The sequence below is a fragment of the Phalangium opilio genome, unplaced genomic scaffold, assembly GCF_054372755.1.
Source record: "Phalangium opilio isolate 3A_F unplaced genomic scaffold, DU_Popi_V2 ptg000082l_1, whole genome shotgun sequence".
NCBI classification, from domain to species: domain Eukaryota; kingdom Metazoa; phylum Arthropoda; class Arachnida; order Opiliones; family Phalangiidae; genus Phalangium; species Phalangium opilio.
This window is the reverse complement of record NW_028324189.1, coordinates 16,115,331-16,135,318: the sequence shown is the minus strand read 5'-3', so window position 1 is coordinate 16,135,318 and position 19,988 is coordinate 16,115,331. Positions and strand designations below refer to the sequence as shown.

At 46.5% G+C, this 19,988-nt stretch overlaps 7 non-coding genes across 7 annotated transcripts; 1 reads left to right on the top strand and 6 right to left on the bottom strand.

Annotated features, from left to right (window-relative positions):
• Positions 1 to 680: 680 nt before the first annotated feature.
• TRNAH-AUG (transfer RNA histidin (anticodon AUG)) lies at positions 681 to 753 on the top strand. The gene has a single exon. It is a non-coding gene; the product is annotated as a tRNA-His (tRNA).
• Positions 754 to 11,821: 11,068 nt separating this feature from the next.
• Positions 11,822 to 11,894, bottom strand: TRNAI-GAU (transfer RNA isoleucine (anticodon GAU)). The gene has a single exon. It is a non-coding gene; the product is annotated as a tRNA-Ile (tRNA).
• Positions 11,895 to 12,114: 220 nt separating this feature from the next.
• On the bottom strand, positions 12,115 to 12,187 carry TRNAH-AUG (transfer RNA histidin (anticodon AUG)). The gene has a single exon. It is a non-coding gene; the product is annotated as a tRNA-His (tRNA).
• A 2,270-nt stretch (positions 12,188 to 14,457) lies between these two features.
• Positions 14,458 to 14,530, bottom strand: TRNAH-AUG (transfer RNA histidin (anticodon AUG)). The gene has a single exon. It is a non-coding gene; the product is annotated as a tRNA-His (tRNA).
• Positions 14,531 to 16,311: 1,781 nt separating this feature from the next.
• TRNAH-AUG (transfer RNA histidin (anticodon AUG)) lies at positions 16,312 to 16,384 on the bottom strand. Its single transcript has one exon. It is a non-coding gene; the product is annotated as a tRNA-His (tRNA).
• A 2,808-nt stretch (positions 16,385 to 19,192) lies between these two features.
• TRNAN-AUU (transfer RNA asparagine (anticodon AUU)) lies at positions 19,193 to 19,265 on the bottom strand. The gene has a single exon. It is a non-coding gene; the product is annotated as a tRNA-Asn (tRNA).
• A 221-nt stretch (positions 19,266 to 19,486) lies between these two features.
• Positions 19,487 to 19,559, bottom strand: TRNAH-AUG (transfer RNA histidin (anticodon AUG)). The gene has a single exon. It is a non-coding gene; the product is annotated as a tRNA-His (tRNA).
• Positions 19,560 to 19,988: the final 429 nt, after the last annotated feature.

Below are 19,988 nucleotides of genomic sequence, written 5' to 3'. Positions count from 1 at the left end.
TCGAGCGTACCCGGGAGTGGTGTTGTGATGTCTCAGATGTGACGTAAAAAGTCGAGGTTTTTCCACAATACCTGACGACCATTTAATATTTGGGCTTCCGTGGCGCAATGGTTAGCGCGTTCGGCTGTTAACCGAAAGGTTAGTGGTTCGAGACCACCCGAAAGCGGTGTTGTGAGGTCTCAGATGTAACGTAAAATGTCATAGTTTTTCCACAATAACTGACGAACATTTAATATTTGGGCTTCCGTGGAGCAATGGTTAGCGCGTTCAGCAGTTAACCGAAAGGTTGGTGTTTCGAGGCCACCCAGGAGAGGCGTTGTGGGGTCTCAGATGTAGCGTAAAAAGTCAAAACTTTTCCACAATACGGGACAAACATTTAATTTCTGAATTTCCGTGGCTCAATGGTTAGCTCGTACAGCTGTTAACCGAAAGTTTGGTGGTTCGAGCCCACCCGGGAGAGGTGTTGTGAGGTCTCAGATGTGACGTAAAAAATCAAAACTTTTCCACAATACGTGATAACCATTTAATTTCTGAGCTTCCGTGGTTTAATTGTTAGCGCGTTCGGCTGTTAACCGAAAGGTTGGTGGTTCGAGCCCATCCGGGAGCGGTGTTGTGGGATCTCAAATGTAACGTAAAAACCAAAGTTTTTCCACAATACCTGACGACCATTGAATTTTTGGGTTTCCGTGGCGCATTGGTTAGCGCGTTCGGCTATGAACCGAAAGGTTGGTGGTTCGTGCCCATCCGGGAGCGGTGTTGTGAGGTCTCAGATGTGACGTAAAAAGTCAGAGTTTTTCCACAATACCTGAAGAACATTTAATTTTTGGGCTTCCGTGGCGCAATGGTTAGCGCGCTCAACTGTTATTCAAAAGGTTGGTGGTTCGAGCGTACCCGGGAGCGGTGTTGTGATAGGATATGTTATAGTCCAATTTGTCATTCATCTAACCATACTAAAAACTTTGGGCTACGACAAACAGGGGCCGAGTACTTAAGCGAAACGTAAAGAAACAAACCCCCTCCATAGGAAATGAGTTAGACTATACTTTGCAGGCTCGTAACTCTGTTTCCACTGGAGATACGGGGATGTCCTTTGAGTATGTTATAGTCCCATTTGTCCCCCATCTAACCATACTAAAAACATTGAGCTACGACAAACAGGGGCCGAGTAATTAAGCTAAACGTAAACAAACAACCCGTCCTTAGGAAATGCATTAGACTATATTTTGCAGGCCCATAACTCTGTGTCTACTAGAGATACGGGGATGTCCTTAGGATATGTTATAGTCCAAATTGTCGTCCATCTAACCATACTAAAAACATTGAGCTACGACAAACAAGGGCCGAGATATTAAGCAAAATGTTCGTCAACTTTGGTATCGTCTCACTTATTTTTATTATGTTACTTATGATTTTTGCACTAAACTTTGGAGGCTCATAACTCTTGTTCTACAAGAGATACTGGGATCTCCTTTGGAAATGTTATAGTACTCTTTGCTCCCCATACAAGGATACTTTAAACTTGAGGCTACCTCAATATCGTCGTCAACTTATTTTTTGTCTCACTTATTGTTAGAAGGTTACTTTTGATTTTTGAAAATAAAGTTTGCAGGCTCGTAACTCTGGTTCTACCAGAGATACGGGGATGTAAATAATGTGACCTTGACACAAATGTTCGGATAATTATAAAGGTCTTTGCATGTTCCAAGCAAAAAAAAAACTTCGCGGTTTCGAACCTGTGGCCTTCCGGGAGTGAGGCGGATGCGATAACCGCTACACTAAAGATATGTTATTATTTTTAATTGAAAGAACAGGTTCAAGTAATTAAGCAATACATGAACAAACAAACCCCTCCTTGTTCACAGTGGCTGGTGCTCTGAAGAGTGAAAAATTGAGATTCCAAATTTTTCGTCGGTTGCTGATAAAATAAGAGATATTCGATTTTATTTTTTATATAGCAGGCGTTGAATGTTTCACGAAAGTACGTTGGTCTTGAATTTACACGCCATTTTTTTTAGGTTGCGACGCAATAACAGAAGATTTTTTAACACGGTTTGCTAGTTACTCGTTTTTGATGGGGCCGGATTTGGCAACAAAACTAATCGATCACGAGCGAAAGCGAACTGACTTCTCACAAGTAGGGCACAACAGAAAGATAGCAATAATCACGGTAGTGGGAGCGTCGAGAATGCAGTTAGATCTTGTTACCAGTGACTGTAGTATTTCTTCACTATTTTCAAATATGTTCACTGAAACCATTATTTTTATACTTTTTGCTTTAATTCAAGCAAATGTAACGATATTCAATCAAAAAACTGTTAAAATTAAATTTTTCAATCAGAAATCGTTGTCACGGATTTTGTATCTTGAAGAAGAAAAACATGCGATTTTTTCGGTACACTTTTGAATGCATTTTTTTCTGGAGAAATGTTTGACCGAATTCAGCTTAATTCCCTATAAAACACTCAATAAAAGTGATTTCATCTCGATTGAACAATAAATAAAAATGTACCTCGATTTTTAATAACATTTTCAAAATCGACGTTTCACGGCCAAAGAATCTTACTTTGAGTATTTCTTCACTATTTTCAAATATATTCATTGAAACCATTATTTTTATACTTTTTGCTTTAATTCAAGCAATGTAACGATATTCATTCAAAAAACTTAAAATTCAATTTTCAATAAGAAATCGTATTCACGGATTTTGTGTCTTGAAGAAGAAAAACCTGCGATTTTTTCGGTACTTTTTTGAATGCATTTTTTTGGGAGAAATGATTGACCGAATTCAGCTTAATTCCCTATAAAACACTCATTGAAAGTGGTGGTTCGAGCCCACCCGGGACCGGTGTTGTGGGATCTCAAATGTAACGTAAAAACCAAAGTTTTTCCACAATACCTGACAACCATTTAATTTTTGGGTTTCCGTGCCGCATTGGTTAGCGCTTTCGGCTATGAACCGAAAGGTTGGTGGTTCGTGCCCATCCGGGAGCGGTGTTGTGAGGTCTCAGATGTGACGTAAAAAGTCAGAGTTTTTCCACTATACCTGACAAACATTTAATATTTGGGCTTCCGTGGCGCAATGGTTAGCGCGCTCAACTGTTATTCAAAAGGTTGGTGGTTCGAGCGTACCCGGGAGTGGTGTTGTGATGTCTCAGATGTGACGTAAAAAGTCGAGGTTTTTCCACAATACCTGACGACCATTTAATATTTGGGCTTCCGTGGCGCAATGGTTAGCGCGTTCGGCTGTTAACCGAAAGGTTAGTGGTTCGAGCCCACCCGAAAGCGGTGTTGTGAGGTCTCAGATGTAACGTAAAATGTCATAGTTTTTCCACAATAACTGACGAACATTTAATATTTGGGCTTCCGTGGAGCAATGGTTAGCGCGTTCAGCAGTTAACCGAAAGGTTGGTGTTTCGAGGCCACCCAGGAGAGGCGTTGTGGGGTCTCAGATGTAGCGTAAAAAGTCAAAACTTTTCCACAATACGGGACAAACATTTAATTTCTGAATTTCCGTGGCTCAATGGTTAGCGCGTTCGGCTATGAACCGAAAGGTTGGTGGTTCGTGCCCATCCGGGAGCGGTGTTGTGAGGTCTCAGATGTGACGTAAAAATCAGAGTTTTTCCACAATACCTGACGACCATTTAATTTTTGGGCTTCCGTGGCGCAATGGTTAGCGCGCTCAACTGTTATTCAAAAGGTTGGTGGTTCGAGCGTACCCGGGAGCGGTGTTGTGATGTCTCAGATGTGACGTAAAAAGTCGCGGTTTTTCCACAATACCTGACGACCATTTAATATTTGGGCTTCCGTGGCGCAATGGTTAGCGCGTTCGGCTGTTAACCGAAAGGTTGGTGGTTCGAGCCCACCCGAAAGCGGTGTTGTGAGGTCTCAGATGTAACGTAAAATGTCATAGTTTTTTCACAATAACTGACGAACATTTAATTTCTGAACTTCCGTGGCTCAATGGTTAGCGCGTTCGGCTGTTAACCAATAGTTTGGTGGTTCGAGCCCATCTGGGAGCGGTGTTGTGAGGTCTCAGATGTAACGTAAAAAGTCAAACGTTTTCCACAATAACTGACGAACCGAAAGTTTGGTGGTTCGAGCCCATACGGGAGCGTTTTGTGGTGTCTCAGATGGAACGTGAAAAGTCAGAGTTTTTCCACAATACCTGACGAACATTTAATTTTTGGGCTTCCGTGGCGCAATGGTTAGTGCGCTCAGCTGTTATTCAAAAGGTTGGTGGTTCGAGCCCCTCCGGGAGCGTTTTGTGGGGTCTCAGATGTAACGTAAAAAGTCAGAGTTTTTCCACAATACGAGACAACCATATAATTTCTGAACTTCCGTGGCTCAATGGTTAGCGCGTTCGGCTGTTAACCAGTAAGTTGGTGGTTCGAGCCCACCCGAAATCGGTGTTGTGACGTCTCAGATGTGGCGTAAAAAGTCAAGGTTTTTCCACAATACCTGACGACCATTCAATTTTTGGGCTTCCGTGGCGCAATGGTTAGCGCGTTCAGCTGTTATTCAAAAGAGTGGTGGTTTGAGCCCTCCCGGGAGCGGTGCTGTGAGGTCTCAGATGTAACGTAAAATGTCAGCGTTTTTCCACAATAACTGACGAACATTTAATTTTTGGGCTTCCGTGGCGCAATGGTTAGTGCGTTCAGCAGTTAACCGAAAGGTGGGTGGTTCGATCCCACCCGGGAGAGGTGTTGTGGGGTCTCAGATGTAGCGTAAAAAGTCAAAACTTTTCCACAATACGGGACAACCATTTAATTCCTGAGCTTCCGTGGCTCAATGGTTAGCGCGTTCGGCTGTTAACCAATAGGTTGGTGGTTCGAGCCCACCCGGGAGCGGTGTTGTGGGGTCTCAGATGTAGCATAAAAATTCAAAACTTTTCCACAATACGTGATAACCATTTAATTTCTGAGCTTCCGTGGCTTAATTGTTAGCGCGTTCGGCTGTTAACCAATAGGTTGGTGGTTTGAGCCCACCCGGGACCGGTGTTGTGGGATCTCAAATGTAACGTAAAAACCAAAGTTTTTCCACAATACCTGACGACCATTGAATTTTTGGGTTTCCGTGGCGCATTGGTTAGCGCGTTCGGGTATGAACCGAAAGGTTGGTGGTTCGTGCCCATCCGGGAGCGGTGTTGTGAGGTCTCAGATGTGACGTAAAAATCAGAGTTTTTCCACAATACCTGACGACCATTTAATTTTTGGGCTTCCGTAGCGCATTGGTTAGCGCGCTCAACTGTTATTCAAAAGGTTGGTGGTTCGAGCGTACCCGGGAGCGGTGTTGTGATGTCTCAGATGTGACGTAAAAAGTCGCGGTTTTTCCACAATACCTGACGACCATTTAATATTTGGGCTTCCGTGGCGCAATGGTTAGCGCGTTCGGCTGTTAACCGAAAGTTGGTGGTTCGAGCCCACCCGAAAGCGGTGTTGTGAGGTCTCAGATGTAACGTAAAATGTCATAGTTTTTTCACAATAACTGACGAACATTTAATTTCTGAACTTCCGTGGCTCAATGGTTAGCGCGTTCGGCTGTTAACCAATAGTTTGGTGGTTCGAGCCCATCTGGGAGCGGTGTTGTGAGGTCTCAGATGTAACGTAAAAAGTCAAACGTTTTCCACAATAACTGACGAACCGAAAGTTTGGTGGTTCGAGCCCATCCGGGAGCGTTTTGTGGTGTCTCAGATGTAACGTGAAAAGTCAGAGTTTTTCCACAATACCTGACGAACATTTAATTTTTGGGCTTCCGTGGCGCAATGGTTAGTGCGCTCAGCTGTTATTCAAAAGGTTGGTGGTTCGAGCCCCTCCGGGAGCGTTTTGTGGGGTCTCAGATGTAACGTAAAAAGTCAGAGTTTTTCCACAATACGAGACAACCATATAATTTCTGAACTTCCGTGGCTCAATGGTTAGCGCGTTCGGCTGTTAACCCGTAAGTTGGTGGTTCGAGCCCACCCGAAAACGGTGTTGTGAGGTCTCAGATGTGGCGTAAAAAGTCAAGGTTTCTCCACAATACCTGACAACCATTTAATTACTGAGCTTCCGTGGCTCAATGGTTGGCGCTTTCGGCTGTTAACCGAAAGGTTGGTGGTTCGAGCCCATCCGGGAGCGGTGTTGTGAGGTCTCAGATGTGACGTAAAAGTCAAGAGTTTTCCACAATACCTGACGACCGTTTAATATTTGGGCTTCCGTGGCGCAATGGTTAGCGCGTTCAGCTGTTATTCAAAAGCTGGTGGTTTAAGCCCTCCCGGGAGCGGTGTTGTGAGGTCTCAGATGTGACATAAAAAGTCAGAGTTTTTCCACAATACGAGACAACCATATAATTTCTGAACTTCCGTGGCTCAATGGTTAGCGCGTTCGGCTGTTAACCAGTAAGTTGGTGGTTCGAGCCCACCCGAAATCGGTGTTGTGAGGTCTCAGATGTGGCGTAAAAAGTCAAGGTTTTTCCACAATACCTGACGACCATTCAATTTTTGGGCTTCCGTGGCGCAATGGTTAGCGCGTTCAGCTGTTATTCAAAAGAGTGGTGGTTTGAGCCCTCCCGGGAGCGGTGCTGTGAGGTCTCAGATGTAACGTAAAATGTCAGAGTTTTTCCACAATAACTGACGAACATTTAATTTTTGGGCTTCCGTGGCGCAATGGTTAGTGCGTTCAGCAGTTAACCGAAAGGTGGGTGGTTCGATCCCACCCGGGAGAGGTGTTGTGGGGTCTCAGATGTTGCGTAAAAAGTCAAAACTTTTCCACAATACGGGACAACCATTTAATTCCTGAGCTTCCGTGGCTCAATGGTTAGCGCGTTCGGCTGTTAACCAATAGGTTGGTGGATCGAGCCCACCCGGGAGCGGTGTTGTAGGGTCTCAGATGTAGCATAAAAATTCAAAACTTTTCCACAATACGTGATAACCATTTAATTTCTGAGCTTCCGTGGCTTAATTGTTAGCGCGTTTGGCTGTTAACCAATAGGTTGGTGGTTCGAGCCCACCCGGGACCGGTGTTGTGGGATCTCAAATGTAACGTAAAAACCAAAGTTTTTCCACAATACCTGACAAACATTTAATATTTGGGCTTCCGTGGCGCAATGGTTAGCGCGCTCAACTGTTATGCAAAAGGTTGGTGGTTCGAGCGTACCCGGGAGTGGTGTTGTGATGTCTCAGATGTGACGTAAAAAGTCGAGGTTTTTCCACAATACCTGACGACCATTTAATATTTGGGCTTCCGTGGCGCAATGGTTAGCGCGTTCGGCTGTTAACCGAAAGGTTAGTGGTTCGAGCCCACCCGAAAGCGGTGTTGTGAGATCTCAGATGTAACGTAAAATGTCATAGTTTTTCCACAATAACTGACGAACATTTAATATTTGGGCTTCCGTGGAGCAATGGTTAGCGCGTTCAGCAGTTAACCGAAAGGTTGGTGTTTCTAGGCCACCCAGGAGAGGCGTTGTGGGGTCTCAGATGTAGCGTAAAAAGTCAAAACTTTTCCACAATACGGGACAAACATTTAATTTCTGAATTTCCGTGGCTCAATGGTTAGCTCGTACAGCTGTTAACCGAAAGTTTGGTGGTTCGAGCCCACCTGGGAGAGGTGTTGTGAGGTCTCAGATGTAACGTAAAAAGTCAGAGTTTTTCCACAATACGAGACAACCATATAATTTCTGAACTTCCGTGGCTCAATGGTTAGCGTGTTCGGCTGTTAACCAGTAAGTTGGTGGTTCGAGCCCACCCGAAACCGGTGTTGTGAGGTCTCAGATGTGGCGTAAAAAGTCAAGGTTTCTCCACAATACCTGAAAACCATTTAATTACTGAGCTTCCGTGGCTCAATGGTTGGCGCGTTCGGCTGTTAACCGAAAGGTTGGTGGTTCGAGCCCATCCGGGAGCGGTGTTGTGAGGTCTCAGACGTGACGTAAAAGTCAAGAGTTTTCCACAATACCTGACGACCGTTTAATATTTGGGCTTCCGTGGCGCAATGGTTAGCGCGTTCAGCTGTTATTCAAAAGCTGGTGGTTTAAGCCCTCCCGGGAGCGGTGTTGTGAGGTCTCAGATGTGACGTAAAAATCAGAGTTTTTCCACAATACGAGACAACCATATAATTTCTGAACTTCCGTGGCTCAATGGTTAGCGCGTTCGGCTGTTAACCAGTAAGTTGGTGGTTCGAGCCCACCCGAAATCGGTGTTGTGAGGTCTCAGATGTGGCGTAAAAAGTCAAGGTTTTTCCACAATACCTGACGACCATTCAATTTTTGGGCTTCCGTGGCGCAATGGTTAGCGCGTTCAGCTGTTATTCAAAAGAGTGGTGGTTTGAGCCCTCCCGGGAGCGTTGCTGTGAGGTCTCAGATGTAACGTAAAATGTCCGAGTTTTTCCACAATAACTGACGAACATTTAATTTTTGGGCTTCCGTGGCGCAATGGTTAGTGCGTTCAGCAGTTAACCGAAAGGTGGGTGGTTCGAGCCCACCCGGGAGCGGTGTTGTGGGGTCTCAGATGTAGCATAAAAATTCAAAACTTTTCCACAATACGTGATAACCATTTAATTTCTGAGCTTCCGTGGTTTAATTGTTAGCGCGTTCGGCTGTTAACCAATAGGTTGGTGGTTCGAGCCCACCCGGGACCGGTGTTGTGGGATCTCAAATGTAACGTAAAAACCAAAGTTTTTCCACAATACCTGACGACCATTGAATTTTTGGGTTTCCGTGGCACATTGGTTAGCGCGTTCGGCTATGAACCGAAAGGTTGGTGGTTCGTGCCCATCCGGGAGCGGTGTTGTGAGGTCTCAGATGTGACGTAAAAAGTCAGAGTTTTTCCACAATACCTGACGAACATTTAATTTTTGGGCTTCCGTGGCGCAATGGTTAGCGCGCTCAACTGTTATTCAAAAGGTTGGTGGTTCGAGCGTACCCGGGAGCGGTGTTGTGATGTCTCAGATGTGACGTAAAAAGTCGAGGTTTTTCCACAATACCTGACGACCATTTAATATTTGGGCTTCCGTGGCGCAATGGTTAGCGCGTTCGGCTGTTAACCGAAAGGTTGGTGGTTCGAGCCCACCCGAAAGCGGTGTTGTGAGGTCTCAGATGTAACGTAAAACGTCATAGTTTTTCCACAATACCTGACGACCATTTAATATTTGGGCTTACGTGGCGCAATGGTTAGTGCGCTCAGCTGTTATTCAAAAGGTTGGTGGTTCGAGCCCCTCCGGGAGCGTTTTGTGGGGTCTCAGATGTAACGTAAAAAGTCAGATTTTCTCCACAATACCTGACAACCATTTAATTACTGAGCTTCCGTGGCTCAATGGTTAGCGCGTTCGGCTGTTAACCAATGGGTTGGTGATTCGAGCCCATCCGGGAGCGGTGTTGTGAGGTCTCAGATGTAACGTAAAATGTCATAGTTTTTCCACAGCACCTGACGACCTTTTAATATTTGGGCTTCCGTTGCGCAATGGTTAGCGCGTTCGGCTGTTAATCGAAAGGTTGGTGGTTCGAGCCCATCCGGGAGCGGTGTTGTGAGGTCTCAGATGTAACGTAAAATATCATAGTTTTTCCACAATACCTGACGACCATTTAATATTTGGGCTTACGTGGCGCAATGGTTAGTGCGCTCAGCTCTTATTCAAAAGGTTGGTGGTTCGAGCCCCTCCGGGAGCGTTTTGTGGGGTCTCAGATGTGACGTAAAAAGTCGAGGTTTTTCCACAATACCTGACGACCATTTAATATTTGGGCTTCCGTGGCGCAATGGTTAGCGCGTTCGGCTGTTAACCGAAAGGTTGGTGGTTCGAGCCCACCCGAAAGCGGTGTTGTGAGGTCTCAGATGTAACGTAAAACGTCATAGTTTTTCCACAATACCTGACGACCATTTAATATTTGGGCTTACGTGGCGCAATGGTTAGTGCGCTCAGCTGTTATTCAAAAGGTTGGTGGTTCGAGCCCCTCCGGGAGCGTTTTGTGGGGTCTCAGATGTAACGTAAAAAGTCAGATTTTCTCCACAATACCTGACAACCATTTAATTACTGAGCTTCCGTGGCTCAATGGTTAGCGCGTTCGGCTGTTAACCAATGGGTTGGTGATTCGAGCCCATCCGGGAGCGGTGTTGTGAGGTCTCAGATGTAACGTAAAATGTCATAGTTTTTCCACAGCACCTGACGACCTTTTAATATTTGGGCTTCCGTTGCGCAATGGTTAGCGCGTTCGGCTGTTAATCGAAAGGTTGGTGGTTCGAGCCCATCCGGGAGCGGTGTTGTGAGGTCTCAGATGTAGCGTGAAAAGTCAAAATTTCACCTCAATACCTGACGACCATTTAATTTTTGGGCGTCAGTGGCGCAATGGTTAGCGCGTTCGGCTGTTAACCGAAAGGTTGGTGGTTCGAGCCCATGCGGGAGCGGTGTTGTGAGGTCTCAGATGTAGCGTGAAAAGTCAAACTTTTTCCGTAATACATGATAACCATTTATTTTCTGAGGTTCCGTGGCTCAATGGTTAGCGCGTTCGGCTGTTAACCAATAGGTTGGTGGTTCGAGCTCATCCGGGAGAGGTGTTGTGACGTCTCAGATGTAACGTAAAATGTCAGAGTTTTTCCACAATACCTGAGGACCATTTAATTTTTGGGCGTCCGTGGCGAATGGTTAGCGCGTTCGGCTGTTAATCGAAAGGTTGGTGGTTCGAGCCCATCCGGGAGCGGTGTTGTGAGGTCTCAGATGTAGCGTGAAAAGTCAAACTTTTTCCATAATACGTGATAACCATTTATTTTCTGAGCTTCCGTGGCTCAATTGTTAGCGCGTTCGGCTTTTAACCAATAGGTTGGTGGTTCGAGCCCACCCGGGAGCGGTGTTTTGGGATCTCAAATGTAACGTAAATAGCCTAAGTTTTACCTCAATACCTGACGAACATTTCATTTTTGGGCGTCCGTGGCGCAATGGTTAGCGCGTTCGGCTGTTAACCGAGAGGTTGGTGGTTCGAGCCCATCTGGGAGCGGTGTTGTGACGTCTCAGATGTTACGTAAAATGTCAGAGTTTTTCCACAATACCTGACGAACATTTCATTTTTGGGCTTCCGTGGCGCAATAATTAGCGCCTCCAGCTGTTAATCGAAAGGTTGGTGGTTCGAGCCCACCCGGGAGCGGTGTTGTGGGATCTGTAATGTAACGTAAAAACTAAAGTTTTTCCACAGTACCTGACGACGATTGAATTTTTGGGTTTCCGTGGCGCATTGGTTAGCGCGTTCGGCTATGAACCGAAAGGTTGGTCGTTCGTGCCCATCCGGGAGCGGTGTTGTGAGGTCTCAGATGTGACGTAAAAAGTCAGAGTTTTTCCACAATACCTGACGAACATTTAATTTTTGGGCTTCCGTGGCGCAATGGTTAGCGCGCTCAACTGTTATTCAAAAGGTTGGTGGTTCGAGCGTACCCGGGAGCGGTGTTGTGATGTCTCAGATGTGACGTAAAAAGTCGAGGGTTTTCCACAATACCTGACGACCATTAAATTAAATGGTCTTCAGGTATTGTGGAAGAACTTTGGCTTTTTACGTTACATTAGAGATCCAACAACAACGCTCCCGGGTGGGCTCGAACCACCAACCTTTCGGTTAACAGCCGAACGCGCTAACCATTGCGCAACGGAAGCCCAAATATTAAAAGGTCGTCAGTTATTGTGGAAAATCCTTGACTTTTTACGTCACATTTGCGACCTCACAACACCGCTCCCGGGAGGGCTCAAACCACCAGTCTTTTGAATAACAGCTGAACGCGCTAACCATTGCGCCACGGAAGCCCAAAATTTAAATAGTCGTCAGGTGCTGTGGAAAAACTATGACATTTTACGTTACATCTGAGACCTCACAACACCGCTCCCGGATGGGCTCGAACCACCAACCTATTGGTTATCAGCCGAACGCGCTAACCATTGAGCCACGGAAGCTCAGTAATTAATTGGTTGTCAGGTATTGTGGAGAAACTCTGACTTTTTACATTATATCTGAGACCCCACAAAACGCTCCCGGAGGGGCTCGAACCACCAACCTTTTGAATAACAGCTGAGCGCACTAACCATTGCGCCACGGAAGCCCAAAAATTAAATGTTCGTCAGGTATTGTGGAAAAACTCTGACTTTTTACGTCACATCTGAGACCTCACAACACCGCTCCCGGATGGGCACGAACCACCAACCTTTCGGTTCATAGCCGAACGCGCTAACCAATGCGCCACGGAAACCCAAAAATTCAATCGTCGTCAGGTATTGTGGAAAAACTTTGGTTTTTACGTTACATTACAGATCCCACAACACCGCTCCCGGGTGGGCTCGAACCACCAACCTTTCGATTAACAGCTGGACGCGCTAATTATTGCGCCACGGAAGCCCAAAAATGAAATGTTCGTCAGGTATTGTGGAAAAATTCTGACATTTTACGTAACATCTGAGACGTCACAACACCGCTCCCAGATGGGCTCGAACCACCAACCTCTCGGTTAACAGCCGAACGCGCTAACCATTGCGCCACGGACGCCCAAAAATGAAATGTTCGTCAGGTATTGAGGTAAAACTTAGGCTATTTACGTTACATTTGAGATCCCAAAACACCGCTCCCGGGTGGGCTCGAACCACCAACCTATTGGTTAAAAGCCGAACGCGCTAACAATTGAGCCACTGAAGCTCAGAAAATAAATGGTTATCACGTATTATGGAAAAAGTTTGACTTTTCACGCTACATCTGAGACCTCACAACACCGCTCCCGAATGGGCTCGAACCACCAACCTTTCGATTAACAGCCGAACGCGCTAACCATTCGCCACGGACGCCCAAAAATTAAACGGTCGTCAGGTATTGTGGAAAAACTCTGACATTTTACGTTACATCTGAGACGTCACAACACCTCTACCGGATGAGCTCGAACCACCAACCTATTGGTTAACAGCCGAACGCGCTAACCATTGAGCCACGGAACCTCAGAAAATAAATGGTTATCATGTATTACGGAAAAAGTTTGACTTTTCACGCTACATCTGAGACCTCACAACACCGCTCCCGGATGGGCTCGAACCACCAACCTTTCGGTTAACAGCCGAACGCGCTAACCATTGCGCCACGGACGCCCAAAAATTAAATGGTCGTCAGGTATTGAGGTGAAATTTTGACTTTTCACATCTGAGACCTCACAACACCGCTCCCGGGTGGGCTCGAACCACCAACCTATTGGTTAACAGCCGAACGCGCTAACAATTGAGCCACGGAAGCTCAGAAAATAAATGGTTATCACGTATTATGGAAAAAGTTTGACTTTTCACGCTACATCTGAGACCTCACAACACCGCTCCCGGATGGGCTCGAACCACCAACCTTTCGATTAACAGCCGAACGCGCTAACCATTGCGCAACGGAAGCCCAAATATTAAAAGGTCGTCAGGTATTGTGGAAAATCCTTGACTTTTTACGTCACATCTGAGACCTCACAACACCACTCCCGGGAGGGCTCAAACCACCAGTCTTTTGAATAACAGCTGAACGCGCTAACCATTGCGCCACGGAAGCCCAAAATTTAAATGGTCGTCAGGTGCTGTGGAAAAACTATGACATTTTACGTTACATCTGAGACCTCACAACACCGCTCCCGGATGGGCTCGAATCACCAACCCATTGGTTAACAGCCGAACGCGCTAACCATTGAGCCACGGAAGCTCAGTAATTAAATGGTTGTCAGGTATTGTGGAGAAAATCTGACTTTTTACGTTACATCTGAGACCCCACAAAACGCTCCCGGAGGGGCTCGAACCACCAACCTTTTGAATAACAGCTGAGCGCACTAACCATTGCGCCACGTAAGCCCAAATATTAAATGGTCGTCAGGTATTGTGGAAAAACTATGACATTTTACGTTACATCTGAGACCTCACAACACCGCTTTCGGGTGGGCTCGAACCACCAACCTTTCGGTTAACAGCCGAACGCGCTAACCATTGCGCCACGGAAGCCCAAATATTAAATGGTCGTCAGGTATTGTGGAAAAACCTCGACTTTTTACGTCACATCTGAGACCCCACAAAACGCTCCCGGAGGGGCTCGAACCACCAACCTTTTGAATAAGAGCTGAGCGCACTAACCATTGCGCCACGTAAGCCCAAATATTAAATGGTCGTCAGGTATTGTGGAAAAACTATGACATTTTACGTTACATCTGAGACCTCACAACACCGCTTTCGGGTGGGCTCGAACCACCAACATTTCGGTTAACAGCCGAACGCGCTAACCATTGCGCCACGGAAGCCCAAATATTAAATGGTCGTCAGGTATTGTGGAAAAACCTCGACTTTTTACGTCACATCTGAGACATCACAACACCGCTCCCGGGTACGCTCGAACCACCAACCTTTTGAATAACAGTTGAGCGCGCTAACCATTGCGCCACGGAAGCCCAAAAATTAAATGTTCGTCAGGTATTGTGGAAAAACTCTGACTTTTTACGTCGCATCTGAGACCTCACAACACCGCTCCCGGATGGGCACGAACCACCAACCTTTCGGTTCATAGCCGAACGCGCTAACCAATGCGCCACGGAAACCCAAAAATTCAATGGTCGTCAGGTATTGTGGAAAAACTTTGGTTTTTACGTTACATTTGAGATCCCACAACACCGGTCCCGGGTGGGCTCGAACCACCAACCTATTGGTTAACAGCCGAACGCGCTAACAATTAAACCACGGAAGCTCAGAAATTAAATGGTTATCACGTATTGTGGAAAAGTTTTGAATTTTTATGCTACATCTGAGACCCCACAACACACCTCCCGGGTGGGCTCGAACCACCCACCTTTCGGTTAACTGCTGAACGCACTAACCATTGCGCCACGGAAGCCCAAAAATTAAATGTTCGTCAGTTATTGTGGAAAAACTCTGACATTTTACGTTACATCTGAGACCTCACAGCACCGCTCCCGGGAGGGCTCAAACCACAACTCTTTTGAATAACAGCTGAACGCGCTAACCATTGCGCCACGGAAGCCCAAAAATTGAATGGTCGTCAGGTATTGTGGAAAAACCTTGACTTTTTACGCCACATCTGAGACCTCACAACACCGATTTCGGGTGGGCTCGAACCACCAACTTACTGGTTAACAGCCGAACGCGCTAACCATTGAGCCACGGAAGTTCAGAAATTATATGGTTGTCTCGTATTGTGGAAAAACTCTGACTTTTTACGTCACATCTGAGACCTCACAACACCGCTCCCGGGAGGGCTTAAACCACCAGCTTTTGAATAACAGCTGAACGCGCTAACCATTGCGCCACGGAAGCCCAAATATTAAACGGTCGTCAGGTATTGTGGAAAACTCTTGACTTTTACGTCACATCTGAGACCTCACAACACCGCTCCCGGATGGGCTCGAACCACCAACCTTTCGGTTAACAGCCGAACGCGCCAACCAATGAGCCACGGAAGCTCAGTAATTAAATGGTTGTCAGGTATTGTGGAGAAACCTTGACTTTTTACGCCACATCTGAGACCTCACAACACCGGTTTCGGGTGGGCTCGAACCACCAACTTACTGGTTAACAGCCGAACACGCTAACCATTGAGCCACGGAAGTTCAGAAATTATATGGTTGTCTCGTATTGTGGAAAAACTCTGACTTTTTACTTTACATCTGAGACCCCACAAAACGCTCCCGGAGGGGCTCGAACCACCAACCTTTTGAATAACAGCTGAGCGCACTAACCATTGCGCCACGGAAGCCCAAAAATTAAATGTTCGTCAGGTATTGTGGAAAAACTCTGACTTTTCACGTTACATCTGAGACACCACAAAACGCTCCCGGATGGGCTCGAACCACCAAACTTTCGGTTCGTGAGTTATTGTGGAAAACGTTTGACTTTTTACGTTACATCTGAGACCTCACAACACCGCTCCCAGATGGGCTCGAACCACCAACCTATTGGTTAACAGCCGAACGCGCTAACCATCGAGCCACGGAAGTTCAGAAATTAAATGTTCGTCAGTTATTGTGAAAAAACTATGACATTTTACGTTACATCTGAGACCTCACAACACCGCTTTCGGGTGGGCTCGAACCACCAACCTTTCGGTTAACAGCCGAACGCGCTAACCATTGCGCCACGGAAGCACAAATATTAAATGGTCGTCAGGTATTGTGGAAAAACCGCGACTTTTTACGTCACATCTGAGACATCACAACACCGCTCCCGGGTACGCTCGAACCACCAACCTTTTGAATAACAGTTGAGCGCGCTAACCATTGCGCCACGGAAGCCCAAAAATTAAATGTTCGTCAGGTATTGTGGAAAAACTCTGACTTTTTACGTCGCATCTGAGACCTCACAACACCGCTCCCGGATGGGCACGAACCACCAACCTTTCGGTTCATAGCCGAACGCGCTAACCAATGCGCCACGGAAACCCAAAAATTCAATGGTCGTCAGGTATTGTGGAAAAACTTTGGTTTTTACGTTACATTTGAGATCCCACAACACCGGTCCCGGGTGGGCTCGAACCACCAACCTATTGGTTAACAGCCGAACGCGCTAACAATTAAACCACGGAAGCTCAGAAATTAAATGGTTATCACTTATTGTGGAAAAGTTTTGAATTTTTATGCTACATCTGAGACCCCACAACACACCTCCCGGGTGGGCTCGAACCACCCACCTTTCGGTTAACTGCTGAACGCACTAACCATTGCGCCACGGAAGCCCAAAAATTAAATGTTCGTCAGTTATTGTGGAAAAACTCTGACATTTTACGTTACATCTGAGACCTCACAGCACCGCTCCCGGGAGGGCTCAAACCACAACTCTTTTGAATAACAGCTGAACGCGCTAACCATTGCGCCACGGAAGCCCAAAAATTGAATGGTCGTCAGGTATTGTGGAAAAACCTTGACTTTTTACGCCACATCTGAGACCTCACAACACTGATTTCGGGTGGGCTCGAACCACCAACTTACTGGTTAACAGCCGAACGCGCTAACCATTGAGCCACGGAAGTTCAGAAATTATATGGTTGTCTCGTATTGTGGAAAAACTCTGACTTTTTACGTCACATCTGAGACCTCACAACACCGCTCCCGGGAGGGCTTAAACCACCAGCTTTTGAATAACAGCTGAACGCGCTAACCATTGCGCCACGGAAGCCCAAATATTAAACGGTCGTCAGGTATTGTGGAAAACTCTTGACTTTTACGTCACATCTGAGACCTCACAACACCGCTCCCGGATGGGCTCGAACCACCAACCTTTCGGTTAACAGCCTAACGCGCCAACCAATGAGCCACGGAAGCTCAGTAATTAAATGGTTGTCAGGTATTGTGGAGAAACCTTGACTTTTTACGCCACATCTGAGACCTCACAACACCGGTTTCGGGTGGGCTCGAACCACCAACTTACTGGTTAACAGCCGAACACGCTAACCATTGAGCCACGGAAGTTCAGAAATTATATGGTTGTCTCGTATTGTGGAAAAACTCTGACTTTTTACTTTACATCTGAGACCCCACAAAACGCTCCCGGAGGGGCTCGAACCACCAACCTTTTGAATAACAGCTGAGCGCACTAACCATTGCGCCACGGAAGCCCAAAAATTAAATGTTCGTCAGGTATTGTGGAAAAACTCTGACTTTTCACGTTACATCTGAGACACCACAAAACGCTCCCGGATGGGCTCGAACCACCAAACTTTCGGTTCGTGAGTTATTGTGGAAAACGTTTGACTTTTTACGTTACATCTGAGACCTCACAACACCGCTCCCAGATGGGCTCGAACCACCAACCTATTGGTTAACAGCCGAACGCGCTAACCATCGAGCCACGGAAGTTCAGAAATTAAATGTTCGTCAGTTATTGTGAAAAAACTATGACATTTTACGTTACATCTGAGACCTCACAACACCGCTTTCGGGTGGGCTCGAACCACCAACCTTTCGGTTAACAGCCGAACGCGCTAACCATTGCGCCACGGAAGCACAAATATTAAATGGTCGTCAGGTATTGTGGAAAAACCGCGACTTTTTACGTCACATCTGAGACATCACAACACCGCTCCCGGGTACGCTCGAACCACCAACCTTTTGAATAGCAGTTGAGCGCGCTAACCATTGCGCCACGGAAGCCCAAAAATTAAATGGTCGTCAGGTATTGTGGAAAAACCTTGACTTTTTACGCCACATCTGAGACCTCACAACACCGGTTTCGGGTGGGCTAGAACCACCAACTTACTGGTTAACAGCCGAACGCGCTAACCATTGAGCCACGGAAGTTCAGAAATTATATGGTTGTCTCGTATTGTGGAAAAACTCTGACTTTTTACGTCACATCTGAGACCTCACAACACCGCTCCCGGGAGGGCTTAAACCACCAGCTTTTGAATAACAGCTGAACGCGCTAACCATTGCGCCACGGAAGCCCAAATATTAAATGGTCGTCAGGTATTGTGGAAAACTCTTGACTTTTTACGTCACATCTGAGACCTCACAACACCGCTCCCGGATGGGCTCGAACCACCAACCTTTCGGTTAACAGCCGAACGCGCCAACCATTGCGCCATGGAAGCTAGAAACTTATATGGTCGTCAGGTATTGTGGAAAAACTTTGACTTATTACGTCACATCTGAGACCTCACAACACCTCTCCCGGGTGGGCTCGAACCACCAAACTTTCGGTAAACAGCTGTACGAGCTAACCATTGAGCCACGGAAATTCAGAAATTAAATGTTTGTCCCGTATTGTGGAAAAGTTTTGACTTTTTACGCTACATCTGAGACCCCACAACGCCTCTCCTGGGTGGCCTCGAAACACCAACCTTTCGGTTAACTGCTGAACGCGCTAACCATTGCTCCACGGAAGCCCAAATATTAAATGTTCGTCAGTTATTGTGGAAAAACTATGACATTTTACGTTACATCTGAGACCTCACAACACCGCTTTCGGGTGGGCTCGAACCACCAACCTTTCGGTTAACAGCCGAACGCGCTAACCATTGCGCCACGGAAGCCCAAATATTAAATGGTCGTCAGGTATTGTGGAAAAACCTCGACTTTTTACGTCACATCTGAGACCCCACAAAACGCTCCCGGAGGGGCTCGAACCACCAACCTTTTGAATAAGAGCTGAGCGCACTAACCATTGCGCCACGTAAGCCCAAATATTAAATGGTCGCCAGGTATTGTGGAAAAACTATGACATTTTACGTTACATCTGAGACCTCACAACACCGCTTTCGGGTGGGCTCGAACCACCAACCTTTCGGTTAATAGCCGAACGCGCTAACCATTGCGCCACGGAAGCCCAAATATTAAATGGTCGTCAGGTATTGTGGAAAAACCTCGACTTTTTACGTCACATCTGAGACATCACAACACGGCTCCCGGGTACGCTCGAACCACCAACCTTTTGAATAACAGTTGAGCGCGCTAACCATTGCGCCACGGAAGCCCAAAAATTAAATGTTCGTCAGGTATTGTGGAAAAACTCTGACTTTTTACGTCACATCTGAGACCTCACAACACCGCTCCCGGATGGGCACGAACCACCAACCTTTCGGTTCATAGCCGAACGCGCTAACCAATGCGCCACGGAAACCCAAAAATTCAATGGTCGTCAGGTATTGTGGAAAAACTTTGGTTTTTACGTTACATTTGAGATCCCACAACACCGGTCCCGGGTGGGCTCGAACCACCAACCTATTGGTTAACAGCCGAACGCGCTAACAATTAAACCACGGAAGCTCGGAAATTAAATGGTTATCACGTATTGTGGAAAAGTTTTGATTTTTTATGCTACATCTGAGACCCCACAACACCGCTCCCGGGTGGGCTCGAACCACCAACCTATTGGTTAACAGCCGAACGCGCTAACCATTGAGCCACGGAAGCTCAGGAACTAAATGGTTGTCCCGTATTGTGGAAAAGTTTTGACTTTTTACGCTACATCTGAGACCCCACAACACCTCTCCCGGGTGGGATCGAACCACCCACCTTTCGGTTAACTGCTGAACGCAATAACCATTGC